Genomic DNA, 18711 nt, shown 5'->3' with positions numbered 1-18711 from the left:
TCCAACAACAAATATATTCTATAAAGGCTTCTATGAAATCAAGGCTTTAATTTCTGGTTGGCGTAAAAGTAGTGACACTACTATTAGAAAGATGGCAGCTTCTATGCAAACTATGTTTGATAAGTACTCGAGGAAGTCAAATCTTGCTCTTGTGGTTGCCTTCTTTCTTCACCCTAGATACAAGAGAAGTGGAATTGAACATTACATGAGAAAGGTTCATGGGGATCTATTGTATCGTGGTAAAGTAGAAGAGTTGGTCGTTGTTGTCAAGCAGATGTACCAAGCATATGCTTATAACTATTCACATAGCATTGATGTACCAAGCTCTACCACTACTACTTCCCAAGAAGGTGATATTGGTTTTATGGTAAAAGATGAAGATGACTATTTCCTGTCTCAGCAGGGCACTCATGGGGTTAGTGAAGGTGACACTGACTTGGATAAGTACATGATAGAAGTTACAGTAAGGGTTTCAAAGTTTCTTTTGATAACTTTGATATCTTATCATGGTGGAAAACACATCAAAATGTATATCATGTGTTATCAATGCTTGCTCGTGATGTTTTAGCCATACAAGTTTCCACTATGGCCTCGGAAGCAGCTTTTAGTGCTGGTGGTCGTGTTATTGGTCCATTTCGCAGACGTCTTGACCCCCAGGTGATAGAAGCATTGATATGTACAAAAGACTGGATAGCTGCATCTAGGAAATGTGACAACAATAAAGAGGTTAGACTTGGTTCTATTGTGCATGATCTAGAGGTGGTGGAAACACTTGTTGCTAATATGAGTCTTGAGGAGCAGCTTGACGAAAAGGTTAGACTGGGTTCGAATCCTCAGAGTGAAGAATTTAGGTTCCTATTTATTCTTGAAGAACAGGCTTTCCTGATACTCACTCATTTATTGAGGACTAGGCTTGGCATGGTGTGTAACCAAGACTAAAAATCCTAGTACTCATACTTAAAAGGCCGTATGCATCCCTAGTTGGTGCAGAGGCTGGGGAAGTGAAATTCTCCCCCCAATTTAAGGCCCTCCCCCTAGTTCCATGACACGTACAGCTCGCGTCGCCCTCCCCCTAGAGTGACTTAGGCGGAGCCCAGGAACCTAGCCGCCGCCACCAAGCACTCCCTCCTCCTCTACCTCCGCCGTCGTCGGGGGACGCCGCCGGGCTAAGCCCGGGGGCCGACGGCGGCGGCAGAGGATCTCCTCTGTCACGCATCTTCGGGTTGGCGGGACCCCTAGGCGTGTGGTGGCATGACCGATCTAGATTCTGCGGCGCGGTGGATGGCTGCGGCAGGTGGAGGGTGGCCAGCCCGTCCTCGGAGGGTGGTGGCTAGGCGCGGCGGGTGGCCCAATGACGGACGGCGGCATGGGCTGCACGTGTAGCGGCCCACCTTTTCGGGCATCGGCAGCGGTGGCCAGCTAGGCTGCGGTGACGTGCAAACTGCATGTAGATAAGAAGTGGCAGCGTGGAGGCCGTGGTGGTCTCGTCGGCAGCACATCCGGTCAGATATGTTCTGACCGATGCGACCGGCGGTGGTGGTCATCTCTTTCGTCAAAGGTGGTTGGCATGAGGCTGGGTGTTCGGATCTTTGGATCTGTGATCCAGTACTGGCTGCGAGTCGGGGAGACATAGTTGCCGGTGAAAACCGAGCCGATGACGAGCGATGGCGGCGTTCTACATCATTACCTTGATGAAGGCATCGTTGTGTGACTTATGTCGACCTACTCGTACTGCTCTGGGGGAAACCCTAGGATCTGGTCTTCCAGATCGGACGATGACGACACCGTGATGGCGTTTCTCTCTTGGAAGCATTGTTTGTGGAGCAGTGTTGGTGGTCAGAGGCAGGAGGTGGAGCGGCTTCGTCTTGCACGGAGCTTCGGTGGAGATGCCAAGTCATGCTTGGCCGACAGGTGCTACGCTTTGTCATGACTGGCCGGCAGGTGATACGCACGATAGATCTTCCAGAGACTTCAAGCTGTGTCGGCTGGTGGTACTTGGCGGCATGGGGCTGAGGTGTACCAGCGGCGACCGCGACGTGCTCAGAAGTTCGCGTGCATGGTGGTGGTGTCGTTGGGCGCCGTGGTGGCGTTGACGGCACCTAGACCGGGCAAGGATGATGCGTCAGTACAACTCTGAAGATGGAGTAGTGGCAGTTGGCGGCGACGGCCTCTAAGAGCGTGTCAAACCCGTGGGTGCCCCATACCCGGCAAGTGGCTTGGTTGGGGCCTGAGGTCTTAGATGTTAGGCTTGTTTGCGAGGTCTGTGGTATTAGGCCCGGACTATCAGCATCCCTTCATCAGATGGATAGGAGTAGCGACAGTTGTCGCCTAGACGGTGGCTTCACACTTATTGTTCTATTTCTTTGTAAGGTCTTTTGTGAATAATTAATAATATGGTTGCATGCATCGCTCAGATGCAGACGCCGGGGGCGATCCTCCTTCTCTAAAAATATATTGAAAATAGGTCCCGGTAAAAAGATACTGAAAATAGGTTCATCGTATAACTTACGTCGTCATCCGGAAGGAAAAAAGAAAACCCCAAAGGTACCTCCTTCATCGCTAACTCCGGTAATGCCTCATCCCTTTAATACTACCTTCGAGGAATTTTTCTGGCGTCAGATTAATGGCTGCAAACAGGAAGGGCTAATTGGCTCCGTCATGGAGACCAAAATATGAGCTTCTTTCATCACATCATTTTGTAATGCAATAGCTCCTATATGAACTACTGGGCAGATCATAGTGGAGAAGACGAGACCTAACTAAAAACAAGGAAAGGGAAAAACAAGTACTCAAAGAAAAATAAGAAATGCAGAGAAGAAACAAAAGAAAAAATCATGCAAGAAACCAAAAGAACCAAAGTAAGAACCTACCCCAAACCTATATATAATTTGAATTTACTGTTTCAGGAAACATTTTAAAAAATGCATATATCTATTTTATAAATTTGTAAAGATTTTAAAAAAATCCACCTCCCACCAACCCTCCAAGTTGTTTTTTCTCCCACCTGATAAAAAACGAATAGATTCCTTACCCCCCCCCCATAGGGTAAAACCTTGGTACGTCTATGACATGTCTATATTTTTTTATTGTTTCGTGTTATTATCATACCATTTTTACATATATTTTTGCATCAGTTTATATTACTTTTATTGACTAACCTATTAATCTAGTGTACAATGCTAGTTCCTATTTTTTTCATCCCTTTAGTTTTGCAAAAAATCCATATCTAGAAATGTCTGAACGCAATGAAGTTTTACGGAGATTTTTTGTGAAATGTATTTGATTTTTGGGCACAAGAATCAAAGTAGGATGAGGTCTATGGCCCCCACAAGCCCAAGGGCGCGCCTATCCCCGAGGGCGTGGGGACCAACCTTATGGGAAAATTGTAAGTCGGTTGGAGCTCTCCTGCGGGTGTAAAGAAGCTATTATGAGGGGGGAAATCGTGTTAAAATTTCAGCCCCGTCGGAGTTATGGAACTCCCCCTATAAAAGAAACACTATTCAGCCAAAAACCTAACCGTGAGAAAGAGAGACACACTAGAGATAAAGAGGGAGATCCAATCTTGGATGCGCTTCTGCCCCCGAGGGCCACGGAGGCCATGTGCCAGAGAGGGAACCCATATAGGCGGAAGCCCAATCAAGAAGAAGAAGGAGGGGGATCTATCCCCTCTCTCCGCTTGGCGTTAGAGCGCCGCTCAGGAACCATCGTGATAGCGATCTACTCCAACAACTTCGCTCCTGTTATCACCAACCTTCTTCCCTTCTGTGCAGCGGTGTAATGTCTCTTACCCCGCCGTAATATCTACTTGAACATGATGCTTTATGCTCACTACTGTAGGAAGGTCCTAATACGAAAGTTGCATCTGAGACCCTTCGACGAAACTGTGTGTGATGCATGAATCACAAACATTAACGGTATAGTTCTATCTCTGTTGCCAATAAAACGAACTGTGTGCGATGGCCAGTCCATCAAGCACGATTCAAATAAGAGATGCATGTGTAATACGTCACATATAGTTGACATTTATGAATTATTTGTGATGAGACAAAATATCACAAATAATTAACAAAATATAGATGTGTGTGATGGATGACATACAATTCATTCACAAAAATTGTTTGCGCCGAGTCAGAATAACACAAACGATTATCCAGATCATTGTGTGTGCGATAGACGACATATATGTCACTTGAATTAACTATTTATGATGAGATAAAATAACACAAATGGTTACCCATATCAAGATGTGTGCGATAGATGGCATACACGTCACTCGGATGAATTGTTTGCGATGAGCCAAAATAACACAAATGGTTAGACAAATCAAGATGTGGCTGACAGATGACATACTGGTCACTCGGATGAACAGTGCGTGATGTGCCAAAATAACACAAAATGATTCGACGTAACAAGGTGTGTGTGATAACTAGCAAACAAGTCAGTAATATGAATTATGTGGGAAGACTCAAAATAACACAGACCATAATATGAGAGACAATTCCTGCTAACATGCACCTCATTCAGAAAATGATTGCACAACTTATCGTTTGTACTCCTACATAATCAACTAAACAACATAATAGCGACATTACATATAAGCAAGGTTTAGAAATCAACAAAATAGAAACAGCTAATCGTCGGCGTTCTTGCAGTGCTGACCTGTAGGTGTAATGATATTGAAATATTGTCTGCACTCATGCAACATCCTCTCTTAGAAGGAAGGATCCAGATTCGTGTCAGCGCCGACCATGTACTTAGACAATTCATAGGACCGTCCATTCCCTTGCTCTTGCTCCATCACAGTAGCTCGTGTCTCATGAAAAATCTCGTCCACGGCCAAACGCACGTGTGTGATGGTGCCTTTACGGACATTTTCCTAGTGGCCGTAAACAACAAAGGCATTAGCTATGTGCCCTACTAGAGTGCTACACACTCTAAAGAGGTTGTCGTCCTTACCACGGCCAAATTCACGTGTGATGTCACGCCAACGGCTGCCTCATCAGCGCGTGCTACACTGGCCGCATACTAAACTGCATATTCCGCATATAGAACCGCACATGCACCCAACAAATCTGTTACAACCTCCATCTCTTCCGCAGTTGTCGCCAAGGCCTCCGCACCCTCATCAGCACGTACCACCTGCGCGGGCTCCTGCGTGCGCATGAGCTGCGTCACCCCCATGCATTCCGTGATGGAGAGGGTGGTTCGAATTTCTAAGGACGTGTGTAATGTTAAAGATTTTCCGGAGGCGAGGATAGCGGGGAGAAAAAGGCCAGATTCTGAGGACGTATTTGCTATTAAAAAACACCACATTCCGTGATGGAGAGGGTGGTTCGAATTTCTAAGGATGTGTGTAATGTTAAAGATTTTCCGGAGGCGAGGATAGCGGGGAGAAAAAGGCTAGATTCTGAGGACATATTTGTGCTATTAAAAACCACCGCACTATACGGCTTTCCGGCAACTCCGGCCCAGAGCTATCTCGACGCGTCGATCATGCCACCACATCGCACTCTAACTCATAAGGAAGCGATGGATCCCACTGCCGAGATCTTCGCTGTCTGCGATCGCACACCAACATGGGCGGACTATGAAGTTGTCTATGCCGAATGGGCAAAGGATGAAACGTAGGCCAAAGCCGCATAGGTCGAGCAGAAAAAGGAAAAAACATGCAATAAAAGAGAGTCCATCCACGCCAACAAAGAAGCGGCCTCATGCGATGCCGAGGAGAGCTGGGAAAAGAACCAAGCACAATGGGTTGCCACCGACAAGGCCAAGAAGGAGAATGATACTTGTGATCTGCATTGTGTTTTCCGTGAAGAGGAATGGGTAATTGCAGCATAATACAATAAGTATTTCCATTAATTAAGAAACCAAAGTTTATCGAACCAATAGAAATATCAATCCTCAATTGTCTTCTGCGGCTGCACACAAAAGAGCAAAGAACTTGCACCCAACGCGGGTAAGAGAGTTGTCAATCCCCTTGATCTTGTTATTTGCAAGCAAATGAGGTGTGGATAATTTTAACTTGCAAAATAAAATAAAAGATAAATAAGAACAACAAGGAAATTATAAGTTTTCTGAATATATAAGTGAATAGACCCGAGGGCCATAGTGTTCTCTAGTGGCATCTCTCAATAAAGCAACATATGATGGGTAAACAAATTACTGTTGGGAAACTGACAGAAAAGCGGATAATTATGTGATTTTCATGGCAATTATTATTTGTATATAGGCATCACATCCATAAGAAAATAGGTCAACTCCTCCCTACACCTACTACTATTACTCCACTTCAAGAGCGCTTCTATGCTTGCCTCTGTATGTATTAAGTTCATGGAAAATAGAGTAATGCTTGGAGAGTGATGACATGATGTAGACAAAGTAAACTCAACCAATATCTATAAACCTCGTCGTTTTATGCTTTGTGGAAATGACACAAAGATGCAACTTGTCCCCTTCTATCACTGGATATAGAAACTCGTCAGGTTGAACCCATTACAACGCACCCCTCTCAATGAAGAAATACCAAACTACTTGGCCAAAGCAATTCAATAGATCGAAGATAATTATGAAGCTATGATGATCATGCAAGTAAGAATCATAAAACTCAGAGGATACTCAAATACTTTTCATGAATAATATGAACATAAATCCACAATTCATCGGATCCCAACGAACACACCATACAAAAGAATTGCATTGGATCGATCAAAGCAAAGATGCAAATATCGTTGTCACACCCTATGTTCGTACCACTTTTGCCACATGTTGTTTTTATAAAAATTTCAGCCAGTTTAAACTTCTTGCATGTTTGTGGTGGTTGATTCTATTGCAACTTTCTTGTGTGACCGATTGAGTTTTGAATCAGTATAGTTGTGATCCTCTCTAAAACCCACCTCCTTGACCCCAAGCCCTTGCCAAATGATCACGCCATGTGAATAGAACAAGGAAACCATTTTTGTAAATTATGATTTTATAAGAGGCAATTATTTATTTTAAGTTTGTCAAAACCCCTAATTTGGGATTTGCACTACAAGTCCCCAATGTAGGAGATATATTTTACCCCAAAGATTTTATTTGGATCCTATTATTAAAAATACTTCCCAAAACCCTAAAATAGTTATTTTAGAAGTTATTTTCCTATTTTATTTAAATACCTTTTTCTGAGGCCAGAAATGGTGTTTCATAGGGAAAAATTATTTTCTTCCTTCAAAAATATTTGAGAAAATTTAGGGAAACTCAGTGGAGATATATTTTCCATACAAAAGAGTTTCAACACATGCTCATGTTCAAAATATTGGACAAAACCCCTCAAAACCCTTTGTGTCTATTTCACGTTTTTGAAATATTTCCATAAGAAATATTCTCAATAAATTCCAGGAAAATTCTATCAAGTCACACATGATAAATGTGGTGATCCTGAAAAGTTTCATCTCAATCCAAGTTTATTTGATCCACCCAATAATCCCAAAACCCTTTCTGTCCAAAACCAAATTTGAGCGAATTTACATTGCCAAGTTTATCCAATTGATCCCAAACTTTACACAAGTGATCCAACCCACAAATAAGTATGCCACACCAAGTTGTGCATTTGTGGTAGTTGATTTGGTCACCTAGGTCCATTTCTAGGGATTTTCATGTTTACATTGTCAACTTGCTCAAATGAGCTCAAAGTTGGTGAATCCTACTGATTTTGCCCATCAAATAATCATGTTAAGTCTCACTGCAAGTGGTGAGTTTTATCTTGCTCAAACCAACATCAAACACTTCCTGGTGATTTGGTAAAACTGTTGCTTTCACCCCTTCCACCATTCTCCTTCACTCCAAATTTTTACCACAGTCCCACGGGTTTTGTTGGAAATATGCCCTAGAAGCAATAATAAATTAGTTATTATTATATTTTCTTGTTCATGATAATCGTTTATTATCCATGCTAGAATTGTATTGATTGGAAACTCAAATACACACTACTAGGAAAAGGGCTATAGAGGATATAGATACTAATGGCGCACCACACAAACAATGCGCCACTACTATATAGTAATGGGGCACCATGTGAGGTGTGCCATTAGTGTGGTGGATTCTAATGGCGCACCACACTCTCGGTGCGCCACTACTATATTTTTTTTATTTTTATTTTTTTTTGCAAAACTACTAATGGCGCACGAGAAGCTGGTGCGCCATTAGTAACCTGCTTACTAATGGCGCATCTCTTAGTAGTGCGCCACTACTATAATTTTTTTTTGTTTTTTTTTGCAAACTACTAATGGCGCACCACAGCTAGTGCGCCATTAGTAACCAGTGTTACTAATGGCGCATCTGTTGGTGGTGCGCCACTACTATTTTTTTTGCAGAACTACTAATGGCGCACGAGAGGAGGCGCGCCATTAGTAACCAGGGTTACTAATGGCGCATATGTAAGTGGTGCGCCACTACTATAATTTTTTTTTGCAAAACTACTAATGGCGCACCACCACCCTCGCCGCCGAGCACCCCCGGCACCCTCCCCCGCTCCACCGCCGCCGAGTACCCCCCGCACCCTCCCCCGCTCCACCGCCGCCGCCGACCCCCCGCACCCTCCCCCGCTCCACCGCCGCCGAGCACCCACCGCACCCTCCCCCGCTCCACCGTCGCTGTCGACCCCCCGCACCCTCCCCGGCCCGCTCCACCGCCCCGACGACCACCCGCACCCTCCCCCGCTCCACCGCCGCCGCCGACCCCCCGCACCCTCCCCCCCTCCACCGCCGTCGTCGACCCCCCGCACCCTCCCCCGCTCCACCGCCGCCGCCGACCCCTCGCACCCTCCCCCGCTCCACCGCCGCCGCCGACCCCCCGCACCCTCCCCGGCCCGCTCCACCACCGCCGCCGACCCCCCGCACCCTCCCGTGTCTCCTCGCTCGGTTCCCCCGAATGGAATCGGCCGAGCGCACCACCCACCCCCTCCCTCCCACCCGAGCGCCATTGCTATCCAAAAAAAAAATACTAATGGCGCACCTCTCTGGGGTGCGCCATTACTATCCAAAAAAAAGATTACTAATGACGCACCTCTCTGGGATGCGCCATTGCTATATAATTTTTTTTACTAATGACACACTCCATGAGGATGCGCCACTGCTATAAAAAAACATTCTAATGGCGCACCGCTCGGGGTGCGCCATTCCTAACCCCTATGTCCTCGCCTCTCCTGCGCCCTCGCCCTCGTCCACGGAGACGCCGCCCACCCCCTCCCCCACCCTCGTCCAGACGCCGCCGCTGCCGCCGCCCTCCCCCTCCCCCACCCTCGTCCACAGAGACGCCGCCCACCCCCTCCCCCACCCTCGCCTATCCTCTGCCCTCGCCCTCGTCCACAGAGACGTCGCTCCTCCTCGTCGCTGCCTGCGCCGCCGCCTCCGTGCTCGATGCCTTCCACGTCCCCTCCGTCGAGGCCCAAGCCCACGTACGTATGCTGTCCGCCCCTCCCCTCTCCTAGCCTCTCCCTAGAGCGGTCTTCTGCAGTTGAGCCCTCTGAACCGCGAGCGCTCCCCTGAATCTGTCACGTGATTCGGGGAGGTGGTGTCGCCAGTAGTAACACCGAAATTTCGCGATCCTGTGAGGAGCCCAGTAGTAGGGTTCGGGGCTCGACGTCACCGGTGGGGGTGAGCTTTTGGGGATCTGGCCGGTTCTCTGTCCGTGAATTCGCCGATCTGCCCGGATGCATCTTGGCAGGGCAGGTTCATTGTACCAGGATATTCGTTTACCTAGTATTCTATACGAGTACAAGTGTTTAGGCTCTTACGAGTTGTATGAAAGTTGGGTTCAGATTCCATGGCTTGTTCCTTGCGGTCACCGGAAAGTTTGTTGCTTTATCAGACATGGTTTTCTCGTTGTTGTGGAACGCACGCCTTCAACCCCCCCTGCTTGTTCCTGTTTTATACATGTAGTAAAGCCTGATTATTGATTCTCTTGTGCTCCCGTAGGTAACGAAGATAAATCGATTCCACAAACAGATCAATGGGAACGACAAGGTTTGTGCTTTTACGCCGCCCTGTTTCAAAACGAACGGAGGGAGTACTTCTATTGTAGCACCACTGACAAATTTCTGAAAACAAATGTGACAGGTGACCTTGACCTTCAGTCTATCTGCAAATTTGGAATCACTTTTCACGTGGATCACAAAGCAGGTGATATTTTCATTCTAGTAGGATGTGCAATGCTAAACTATTCTCTAAATGTGTAGATGCCCAGTAATCGGTCGAGCGCACCACCCACCCCCTCCCTCCCCCCCGAGCGCCATTGCTATCCAAAAAATATATATTACTAATGGCGCACCTCTCTGGGGTGCGCCATTGCTATTCAAAAAAAAGATTACTAATGGCGTACCTCTCTGGGATGCGCCATTGTTATATAAAAAAAGATTACTAATGGCGCACTACATGGGGATGCGCCATTGCTATCAAAAAAATGTAATGGCGCACCGCTCGGGGGTGCGCCATTGCTAACCCGCACTGCTCTCTGCATCTTCCCTTGCCTCTCCTCTCCCAAATCCAACCGAGATACCGCCTCGCTCGTCCACGCCCCGGAGAGATCCCGCTCGTCCATGCCCCAGAGAGATCCCGCTCGTCCACGCCCCGGATTTCTCTCGCTCTTTCCTCCCCTCCCTCCCCCGCGTCTCCGGTTTGACCGGCGAGGGTCCCGCTTGGCGATGTGTGGTGGTGGTTGGCGGGGCGGGGAGCGCAGGGCCTTGACCGTCGTCCGTGCAAGCCAGGATGGATAGGCGGCGGCGACGGTGACCACGACTGCAAAGCCGAGGAATTCCCCACCAAAGGTTAGAGCTTTTCCGAGTCTTGCTGGATTGCGCCCTTGCCTGGCGGGTGTTCGGCAGATTACGCCTTTGCGCCGGAGGAAAGGGAGGGGGAGATGGCCAGCAAGGCGGAGACGGTGACCTAGGAGGAGATGCTGCGGCGGATGCTGCCGCCCGGGGCCACCATCCCAGAAGGCGCGGCGGGGAACCCAGTGCGCCACTACTATAATTTTTTTTTGCAAAACTACTAATGGCGCACCACCACGTGATGCGCCATTAGTAACTAGGGTTACTAATGGCGCATTTGTAGGTGGTGCGCCATTAGTAGTTTTGCAAAAAAAACACGGGACATAGCCGAAATATCACGCGGGCTTTCCCCAAATCGACCGCGCGCCAATGATTTTTTTCCCAAATCGACCGTGCGCTATCCCTTGCCCTCTCCCTCCCGTAGCCTCCCCAGATCTCAGCGGCGCCCTGAATAGAGCCTTCTCCACCGGCGCCCCACCCCACCCTCTACCGGCTCCCCCCACCCGTTCGACCGGCGCCCCACCGTAGCCTCGACCGGCGCCCTGTCGAGCCCGCCAAGGAGGGGCCGCCTCGTCCCCACCCGCTGCCGCGTGGGAGGATGGCGACGCCGGGCGGCGCGTCGAGGGCGGCGCACACGATGCGCGACCTGGCGGAGGAGGGGAAGAAGCGGGCCGTGCTGCTCCTCGTCTTCGCCTTCGGGCTCGCCTTCCTCATATATGGATGCTATGGAATTTTGGATGTATGGATGCTATGGAATTTTGATATATGGATCATGAAATTTGTTATGCAACTTTGCATATATGTTATGTGTTGTGGATCAGTAAAACTATTGGGCACATATTATGTATTATATATATATATGTTATGTGCTGTTGAATTTGTGGTTTTGAAACAAAACATATATATGCTAGAATACCAGATACTAATGGAGCACCATAGGCTATACTAATGGCACACCTGGGAGGCATACTAATGGCACACCTGGGAGGCATACTAATGGCGCACCTAGGAGGCATACTAATGGCGCACCTCGGAGGCATACTAATGGCGCACCTGAGAGGCATACTAATGGCGCACCTGGGAGGCATACTAATGGCGCACCTAGGAGGCATACTAATGGCGCACCTGGAAGGCATACTGATGGCGCACCGTGAGCAATACTAATGGCGCACTGCCTGGTGAGATACTAATGGCGCACTTGTGGTGCGCCATTAGTAAAAAAAATCTAATGGCGTGATGCTAGTGGCGCACCTATAGTGCGCCATTAGTAGCCAAAATAGGTGTGCCATTAGCAGGCCTTTTCCTGGTAGTGACATGTGTGGGTACATAGACAACACAATGTCCCTAGTGAGCCTTTAAGGACTAGCTCGTTGATCAAAGATGGTCAAGGTTTCCTGACCATAGACATGAGATGTCATTTGATAACGGGATCACATCATTAGGAGAATGATGTGATGGACATGACCCAAACTATAAATGTAGCATATGATCATGTCAGTTCGTTGCTATTGTTTTTTTGTTGGGGAACGTCGCATGGGAAACAAAAAATTTCCTACGCACACGCAATACCTATCCATGGTGATGATCATCTACGAGAGGGAGAGCGAATCTACATACCCTTGTAGATCGCTAAGCGGAAGCGTATATAACGCGGTTGATGTAGTGGAACATCTTTGTGATCTAAATCGCAGCCCGTCCCACGATCCCATCACGATCCATCCCGATCTAGTTTCGAACAGACGACACCTCCACGTTCAGCACACGTACAACTTGATGATGATCCCCGCCTTCTTGATCCAGCAAGAGGGACAGAGAGGTAGATGAGTTATACAACACAACAGCGTGGTGGCGGTGGTGAACTAATCTAGCAGGGCTTCACCTAAGCACCGCCAAACTAGACTAGAGGAGAAACAGATCTAGAAGAAGTAGAGGGAGCACGTGGCAATTAGGGTTAGCCCCCACCTCTAAAACCTCTAGTATATATAGCAGGGAGGGAGGGGAGGAGGCAGCCTCAAACCCTCAAGGTTTGGCCGAAATTGGAGGTGGAGGAGTCCTACTCCAATCCTACTAGGAGTAGGATTCCTCCTCTCCACTTGGAAACCCTTTCCACCTTTTACACCTTTGGGTTTGTTTCCTTCCCACCTACAATCCACCTTGGGCTTTAGTGGAGGCTTCAGCCAGCCCACTAAGGGTTGGTCCACGTCCTCCCATAGCCCATGAGACCCTTCGGGGGTGGGTGGGACCACCTGGTAGACCCCCGGAACCCATTCGTCACTCCCGGTACTCTGTCAGAAATGCCTGAAACTTTTCCGGAGTTCAAAACCCACTTTCCTATATATCAATATTTACCTCCGGACCATTCCGGAGCTCCTCGTGATGTACGGGGTCTCATCCGGGACGACGAACAACTTCCGGTTACCAAACACACATAACTCAATAATACCGAAACGTCACCGAACCTTAAGCGTGCAGACCTTGCGGGTTCGAGAACTATGCAGACATGACCTAAGACACTCCCCGGACAATAACTAATAGCGGGACCTGGATGTCCATATTGGCTCCTACATATTCTACAAAGATCTCTTTCGGTTGAATCTCTATGGCAAGGATTCAGTTAATCCCGTATGTTGTTCCCTTTGTCCTTCAGTATGTTACTTCCCCGAGATTCGATCGTTGGTATCTCCATACCTAATTCAATCTCGTTACCAGCAAGTCTCTTTACTCATTCTGTAATACAAGATCCCATGACTAACTCCTTAGTCACATTGCTTGCAAGGCTTGTTGTGATGTTGTATTACCGAGTGGGCCCCGAGATACCTCTCCATCACACGGAGTGACAAATCCCACTCTTGATCCATGCCAACCCAATAGACACCTTTGGAGATACCTATAGAGCACCTTTATAGTCACCCAGTAACATTGCGACGTTTGATACACACAAGGTATTCCTCCGACTTTCGGAAATACGCTTTCAGTAAACCGAAACCGCACTTTACAAAATACGCTTCCACTTACTGCACCGAGCCCGGGCACTCTCTCACTTACGGTCGGGCCCTACCTTATCCAATCCCTCTCTCTCTCTGACGGGCGGGGCTCTCCCCATCTCTCTCTCTCCTCCTCCTCCTCCCACCTTCTTCTACCTCCTCCTCGTGCCCGCGAGGTAAAGAGAGGGCGCCGGCCGCTGCTGCTGCCGTTGCCTCGCCGCTTGATACGTCTCCAACATATCTATAATTATGATGGTTCCATGCTATTATCTTGTCAAACTTTGGATGTTTTGTATGCCTTTTATATCTTTTTTGGGACTAACTTATTAACTCAGTGCCAAGTGCCAGTTCCTGTTTTTTTCCGTGTTTTTGACCCTTTTCAGAGGAGGATTTTAAACGGTGTCCAAACGGAATAAAACTTCCGAAAATATTTTTTCCGAAACAGAAGATACGCACGGGACGTGAGAACCAAGGCAGAGGCCACCAGGGGAGGCCACAAGCCCCCTAGGCGCGGCCACGGGGCCCCGCGCCTAGCAGGCTTGTGCACCCCGTGTGGCTCGTCTACCCTACCTCTTCCGCCTATAAATTTCCGAAAAATCCAAAACTGCGAGAGAGATCCACGAAAATACTTTTCCGCCACCGCAAGCTTCTGTCTCCGCAAGATCCCATCTGGGGCACGTTCTGGTGCCCTGTCGGAGGGGGGATTCGGATACGGAGGGCTTCTTCATCAACACCATGGCCTCTCCAATGATGCGTGAGTAGTTCACCATAGACCTTCGGGTCCATAGCTAGTAGCTAGATGGCTTCTTCTCTCTCTTGGATCTTCAATACAAAGTTCTCCATGATCTTCATGGAGATCTATCCGATGTAATCTTCTTTTGCAGTATGTTCGTCAAGATCCGATGAATTGTGGATTTATGATCAGATTATCTATGAATCTTATTTGAGTTTCTTCTGATCTCTTATATGCATGATTTCATATCCTTGTAATTCTCTTAGAGTTGTGGGTTTTGTTTGGCCAACTTGATCTATGATTCTTGCAATGGGAGAAGTGCTTGGTTTTGAGTTCATACCTTGCGGTGACCTCACCCAGTGACAGAAGGGGTAGCGAGGCACGCATCGTGTTGTTGCCATCAAGGCTAAAAAGATGGGGGTTTACATCATTGGTTTGAGTTTATCCCTCTACATCATGACATCTTGCTTAAGGCGTTACTCTGTTTGTCATGAACTCAATACACTAGATGCATGCTGGATAGCGGTCAATGTGTGGAGTAATATTAGTAGATGCACACAGTATCGGTCTACTTGTCTCGGACGTGATGCCTATATGTATGATCATTGCCTTAGATATCGTCATGAATTTGCGCGATTCTATCAATTGCTCGACAATAATTTGTTCACCCACCATAATATTTGCTATTTTGAGAGAAGCCTCTAGTGAACACTATGGCCCCCGGGTCTACTTCACACCATATTTTCAGCCTTACACTTTTACTTCGTTGCACTTTGTGCCTTCAGATCTCACTTTGCAATCAATCTTGAAGGGATTGACAACCCCTTTATAGAGTTGGGTGCATGCTTGTTTGTGTTTGCGCAGGTACTCTGGACACTTGGCTTGATTCTCCTACTGGATTGACACCTTGGTTCTCAAAAACGAGGGAAATACTTACTGCTTCTGTGCTACATCACCCTTTCCTCTTCAAGGGAAAAACCAACGCAAGCTCAAGAGGCAGCAGAAGGATTTCTAGCGCCGTTGCCGAGGAGGATCAAGTCAAGAATAGTCTCCCGTCAATGTGTAAATATCTGGCACCGGGGATTATTCTAGGTGAAGCTCATCCAAGTAAGTGTCGCAAACTCATCTCTTGCATTTATTTTTTGCCTCTCGATTCCCTCTCCCCCACTTCTGAAAAACAATTTTTTTACAAAAATATTTGCCTTTCTTGTTCGCCCTTTTCTATCGCTTGCTTTCTGTTCGCTTGTGTGCTTGTTTGCTTGCCGAAGTCACCATGACTGAAAAGACTGATGACCCACAAGTATAGGGGATCAATCGTAGTCCTTTCGATAAGTAAGAGTGTCGAACCCAACGAGGAGCAGAAGGCTCTCATAGACGGATTTCAGCAAGGTAATAACTGCAAGCACCGAAAGTAGCGGTAACAAGTGATTGTGTAGCGAGGTGAAACGTAGCGAGAAAAAAGTAACAAGTAACAAGTAGTAGCAAAGGTGCAACAAGTGGCCCAATCCCTTTTGCAGCAAGGGACAAGCCTGAACAAAGTCTTATAGGAGGAAAAACGCTCCCGAGGACACACGGGAATTTCTGTCATGCTAGTTTCATCATGTTAATATGATTCACGTTCGTTACTTTGATAGTTTGATATGTGGGTGGACCGACACTTGGGTACTGCCCTTACATGGACAAGCATCCCACTTATGATTAACCTCTCTCGCAAGCATCCACAACTACAAAAGAAGAATTAAGACAAAGTCTAACCATAGCATTATACTAGTGGATCCAAATCAGCCCCTCACGAAGCAACGCATAGACTGGGGTTTAATCTTCTGTCACTCTAGCAACCCATCATCTACTTACTACTTTCCAATGCCTTCCTCTAGGCCCAAATATGGTGAAGTGTTATGTAGTCGACGTTCACATAACACCACTAGAGGAAAAGACAACATACAACATATCAAAATACCGAAGAATGTCAAATTCACATGACTATTATCAGCATGACTTATCCCATGTCCTCAGGAACAAAAGTAACTACTCACAAAGCATAATCATAATCATGATCAGAGGTGTAATGAATAGCATCAAGGATCTGGACATAAACTCTTCCACCAAGTAATCCAACTAGCATCAACTACAAAGAGTAATCAACACTACTAGCAACCTTACAAGTACCAATCGGAGTCGCGAGACGAAGATTGGTTACAAGAGATGAACTAGGGATTGAAGAGGAGATGGTGCTGATGAAGATGTTGATGAAGATGTCACCCCTCCGATTAGAGGAGTGTTGGTGATGACGATGGCGACGATTCCCCCTCCGAGAGGGAAGTTTCCCTGGCAGGATCGTCCTGCCGGAGCTCTAGATTGGATCTGCTCAAGTTCCGCCTCGTGGCGGCGGCGACACTACGAAAAAGCTCCTGATTGATTTTTTTCTAGACTAGGGCGCTTCATATAGCAAAAGAGGGGGGCTATTGGGCCGTCAGGCAGCCCACAAGCCAGCCCTGCGCCACCAGGGGGGGAGGTGGTGGCGGTGGGCGAGCTTGTGGAGCCCTGGTGGCCCCCCTCCGGTAGTTCTTTCGCCCAGTATTTTTTATATATTCCCAAAAAATTCCACGTAAATTTTTAGGGCATTTGGAGATGTGCAGAATAGTGGACTAGGATTTGCTCCTTTTCCAGTCCAGAATTCCAGCTGCCTGAATTCTCCCTCTTCAAATAAACCGTGCAAAATAAGAGAGAAAAGGCATAAATATGGTACCACAAGTAATATAACAACCCAAAAAGCAATAAATATCAACATGAAAGCATGATGCAAAATGGACGTATCAACTCCCCCAAAATGGACGTATCAACCCAAAAAGCAATAAATATCAACATGAAAGCATAATGGACGCTGGCTTGAATTTCGCTTCTCGCAATATCTTGGACTTCGCGTCAGGTGGAACGTTCATGGAAATCACGTTAGGAGACGCTACAAAACTCCTAGACAATATCATGACCAACTACTCTCAGTGGCACACTGAAAGGTCGCCTACTAGCAAAAAGGTGCACGCTATAGAAGAGATTAACTCGCTTAGTGCTAAGATGGACGAGTTGATGAATTTGGTTTCTAGTAGAAACGCTACCGTAGATCCTAATGACATGCCACTATCTTCTTTGATTGAGAGTAGCAACGCTAGTTTGGACGAGAATTTTGTTGGTAGGAACAATTTTGGCAACAACAATGCTTTTAGAGGAAACTATGTTCCTCGGCCTTTTCCTAGTAACTCCTCTAACAATTATAGCAATTCCTACGGCAACACTTATGGAAATCATAACAAATTACCCTCTGATCTACAGAGTAATATCAAAGAGTTCATCAACTCTGAAAAGATTTTCAATGCGTCCATAGAGGAAAAACTACTCAAAATAGATGATTTGGCTAAGAGCGTTGATAGGATGTCTTGTGATATTGATTCTTTGAAAGTTAGATGCACTCCTCCCAAGGTCAACTTGGATGAAACTTTGAAAGCTATGCCTATCTCCATGAATGAGAGCAAAGAAAGAACCGCCCAAATTCGCGCTAGACATGAATGGTTTAAAAGGGTGCGTTCTAGTGATGCAAATCACGAAGATCTTAAAGTGCTTGGTGTGTTTCCTCTTGAATCTTTGTTTTCGCGTGTCAAACCTACTTATGGAGGGGCTGGATCTGAATTCACTTTGGTTGAAAAATGCCCCGATGATCCGGAGTCCACCTGTCTTGATGATAAAGGTGTGGAGAGTGGAGTAGAAGAAGTCAAAATTTTGGGTAGTAATGAAACTCCCACTTTGGATTTCAAGGAATTAAATTATGATAATTGCTCCTAGTTTGAATGCATTTCTTTGATGCAATCCATTGCAAACTCTCCACATGCTTATAGCCAAAGCAAGGCCTTTACCGCGCATATCATAGATGCTATCATGAAATCTCTTGAAGAGAAGCTCGAACTAGAAGTATCTATACCTAGAAAACTTCATGATGAGTGGGAACCTACTATCAAAATCAAGATCAAAAACTATGAGTGCAATGTTTTGTGTGATTTGGGTGCTAGTGTTTGCGCGATTCCAAAGTCTTTATGTGATATTCTTGGTTTTCATGAGATTGAAGAGTGTTCTCTTAATTTGCATATTGCGGATTCTACTGTCAAGAAGCCCATGGGGAGGATCGATGATGTTCT

This window comes from Hordeum vulgare, chromosome 1H, assembly GCF_904849725.1.
Source record: "Hordeum vulgare subsp. vulgare chromosome 1H, MorexV3_pseudomolecules_assembly, whole genome shotgun sequence".
Classification (NCBI taxonomy): Eukaryota; Viridiplantae; Streptophyta; class Magnoliopsida; order Poales; family Poaceae; genus Hordeum; species Hordeum vulgare.
This window is presented reverse-complemented; position numbering follows the sequence as displayed.